Source organism: Solanum dulcamara, chromosome 6 (genome assembly GCF_947179165.1).
Source record: "Solanum dulcamara chromosome 6, daSolDulc1.2, whole genome shotgun sequence".
NCBI lineage: Eukaryota > Viridiplantae > Streptophyta > Magnoliopsida > Solanales > Solanaceae > Solanum > Solanum dulcamara.
In genome coordinates, this window is record NC_077242.1 from 58,100,116 (window position 1) to 58,104,549 (window position 4,434).

Here is a 4,434-nt window from a genome sequence, read left to right on the forward strand (position 1 = left end):
TATGCTACACTACAGCAGCAACAGGATCCTGCATAGGGAATCCTTTGTACTGCAAATTCAGCTTGCCTCTTACCTTTCTCAACAGCAACACCCTCCAGCAACAGATCCACCAACTTGCAACACTAAGGGAACACCTACAAGTCATTAGTTGTAGTTACTATAACTTGCAGAATTGTTTGTATGTGTGTTTTTCTATTTCTGTGCAGGTACTCCAAGACTCATTTGGAGGCAACAAGAAACTGTCTACAGGTTTGCAACAACCCCCACAACTATCACACTTGTTTGGTTCCTTGTTTGCTTGTTTGTGCAGGTAAACAAAGTCACAGACAAAGGGACATAACAACCACATTTGCAAGGGCCTCACATATTCCCATCAACTCTCCATGCATACCTGTTGCATTCATTAAACACCTGCAGCAGCCCCCTTCCATACAAGTCCTTTGGAACTCCTTGACTGTTTTCATTGATGAGAAGACAAGAAGACGGAGCTCCAACAAACACAATGCTGATTATACAACATCCACCTGGAACTCTTTGCTTGTTTACTTGCTGATGTGCAGGCATATCAAACAGCAACAATGGACCCTTCCAAAGTGCAAGGCACCTTCAGTCAAACATTTAAGCTAGGGATGCAGCCTTGGAACTCTTCCCAAGAAAGCTGGCTGCTATGGCTACATCTACTTCCTATCATTTCATCCCCCTTAGCTGCGATTGTTGTTGCTGCAAATTTCCTTGGACCTACTTGGTACGACATGTCTAAAAAGAGCAAAGATGAAAAGAATTTCCCCAACCCATGCGAGATAGAAGGTTCGTATACTTGTTCTTCCTCAATGTAGCTATGCCTGAGTCGTAGCATATTTGAATAGGACTAGTGTAGGCTACTTTCTTATTTTCTCATGGAAGGGGAGAGTCTCCCTCATTTATGCTTTATTAGTCGATTTGTACTGGAAGGAGTCCTCTCATAGGTTTACTGCTTTCTAGTTATAGTTAGCCCTTTTTTTGTTTCGGGGATGAGTTAGCCGACCTTAGTAGGTTAGCCGACTTATGAACCAACATAGGATTGGAGGTAAGGTTTTATGTCCCCCTCCTTGTTTTTTTACTTTTATTATTTATGTTAAGGCTTGGGGGTGTTGCTCAACCCCTGACTGTGCACGAGAGGTGGGAGCCTCATGTAGGGTCTGTTCCCATAAAAAAAATAAAAAAAATAAATGCAGCTGACACATTTGTCAACCCGAACGACATACCACAAACTCAAAGTAACCAAACCTTGTTTGAAATGCCATCTTAGAAATGTCGCACTTTCTTAACCTTATTTGGTGATAGCCGAACCCGAGATCAATCTTTGAGAAGTTACCCCTTGAAATTGTTCAAATTGGTCATCTATCCTAGGAATTGGATACTTGTTCTTAATGGTCACCTTATTCAATTGACGGTAATCTATGCACATCAAAAATGACCCATCCTTTTTTGTTACAAACAATACGGGAGCACCCCATAGTGAACTACTTAGCCTTATGAATCCTTTCTCCAACAAGTCCTTTAGTTGTTGCTTTAACGCTTATAGTTCTGTCAGGGTCATTTGGTATGGAAGAATAAAGATAGGTTGGGTATCAGGGAGGAGATTGATACCAAAATCAACTTCCCTTTTAGGAGGGAACCTAAGAAGGTCATTAGGAAAGACAATGAGAAAATCATTAACCATGGAGACTGACTCAATAGAAGGACTTTCAGATTTAAGATCCCTAATCCTCACGATGTGGTAGATGTAACCCTTAGAGATTAACTTTCGGGATTTAAGACAAGAAATGAACCTACCCTTCACTATCAAGTCATAACCCTTCCATTCAAGAATGGACTCATTTGGGAATAGAAACCTGAATCTACGAGTTCTACAATCTATAGAAGCATAAGATGCATGCAACTAATCCATTCCAAGAATAATATCAAAAACTACCATGTCAAGTTCAATGAGATCACAAGGAATGACTTTATGCAAGATAGACACGGGACAACCCTTATAGACCTTTCTAGCAACCATTGACTCACCAATGGGGGTAGACACCAAATAGGGCTCTACTAACATTTTAGGTAATGCATTAAACCTATTAGCAAAGAATGGAGTAACAAATGAAAAATTGGCACCCATATTTAATAATGCATACACATCAAAACAAAAGACCTTTAACATACCGATAATAACATTAGAGGCTTCCTCAACCTCTTATCTCCCATGAAAGGAACAAATACAGTTGGTGCGTTGGACTCTTTATTGAGCTTGTTGACCATGAACAATTTTTCCTTGATGCCTACAACTACTACCTCTACAATCTCGGGCTTGGTAACTCATTTACCACACTTGCAGTGTGCATTGGATCCGGCTAAGCATTCGCCTTTGTGAGTCCTCCTACACTTCTTGCAAGCGGGGAAAGCTTGAGAACTAATATTTTCCCTTGGAACCATCATATTAGCACCCTTATCCTTGTTGAATCTTAGAGGAGGAGTATTGGTGGAGCCTTGCCCCATGAATTATTGCCCACCTTGTCCCTTTCCATTACCACTATAGCCGAACCTTTGATTGAACCCTCCACCATCAACTCTAGCCCTTTTCAAATCCTGTTGACCTCTCCCTCAACTTCTCTTTCTCAATTTGTTCTTTATATCTCATGAGTCGGCAGATGTCCATCTCTTTGACTAACATGACCATCTTGCACTCTTTGGACACCAAACTAGAAACACTGGAGATAAATTTCTCATCCCTGCCCTCGGGTCGAAGACCATGAAAGGAGCATACTTAGACAATTTGGTGAACTTGAGGGAATACTCCCTCACACTAATGCTCCCTTGGAGAAGATTGATGAACTCTTGAATCTTTGCCTCCCTTAGCTCCAAAGGAAAGAAGCGGTCTAGGAAGGCACCCTTGAACTCTTCCCATTCTATAGACTTCATATCTTCACCCCTCTTAACAACCCATTATTCATACCAAATTCTTGATATCCCTTGAGTTGATAGGACATTAGCTCATTCTTCTCATTTGGAGGCACTCCCATGATATCCATAATTCAGTAAACCTCCTTAATGAATTCCATAGGGTCCGCATCTTCCTTGGAACCATCAAACTCGGGAGAATTCATTCTCTTAAAGTTCTGAATCCTAGAAGCTGGAGTAGGCACTTGAGGAGGGGTAGGAAAAATGCCATGGTTAGTTTGGTAGGCTACGGCTTGGTCCAACAAGGTGATGATGTTGCAAAATTCCCCATGTGTCACTCCTTCCTCATGATGTAAAGCTTTGGGAATTAGATGAGCTTGATCTTCATTATCAACCCATATTCTAGGTGGTAGTACCCTTCTTGAAGGCATGAACTAGAAGACACAAAATGGTTTGTTAGTTAGAGGAACTCTTAGGATAACTCTAGGGCTCGACATGAATCATGAAAGAAGGGAAAACTTATGACATGAATCATGAAAGAAGGGAAAACTTTCCTAAATGACCCATATTCTCCTATTCATAGTTATGGCGCACTTCACAACCATGAACAAGATCCTTTTTGATGTGATATGTTGGACTTTAAGAACCATTCAAAATCCGGCTTTGATACCAAGTTTGTCATGATCCAAGCCTAGGGCCTAGACGCGACACGACGAATGAGATACCCGTAGGTACCTCACCCAAACCTCTTAGCATTTATTTAGCTTTTCATTAGTATTAAAATTCAAACAATAATAGGAAGTTAAAGGGAAAATTGGGACTAAGGGGAAACATTCAAATGAGAACCCAATTAGTCAAACATTTCTTATACATGTCCAACAATACCTCTACGTCATAGACTTGGTAGGGGCTAAGACATGTCCCTAGATCACCCTTAAGATAAGTGTCAAAAACTACAAAAAAGGTAACCAAAGTTTATACATATCATAAGCTAGAAAAGATAGGAATATTATTCCTGAAATATGGGAACTCACCAATAATAGTAGCCTTCAACGAATCCAACAAGCCACGTGGAGGTGAGTTTGGAGCAACGTCGGTCTCCCTACATGGTGATATCATGTAAGCAATAAAGTATACTTTAGTACTTTAAATGTACTAAGTATGTGAGCAGTGCATAGTAATGAAAAGTATTTTGACATTTATAAGTAAAGTACATAAGTGAGTGCATGCATGGATAATCAAGTAATGAGCATTTGAAATATTTATTTATGGGAAGATGCCTACAACTGACATTTATGACCATGCGAGATATTAAATAAAATCTAACATAATCCCCTACATTGGCACGGGGAGACTACTTGCCAGGTGGAACTCAGTCAACTTCATTCATTTCTTTAACATATAGGGCTATTTGTGGATCCACTATCCTAAGCCTACAAGGGCTCTTATGTTGGCACATAGTTAATGAGATAAGGGGTTGCTACTAGGATTCTATTACCAAATCCCACC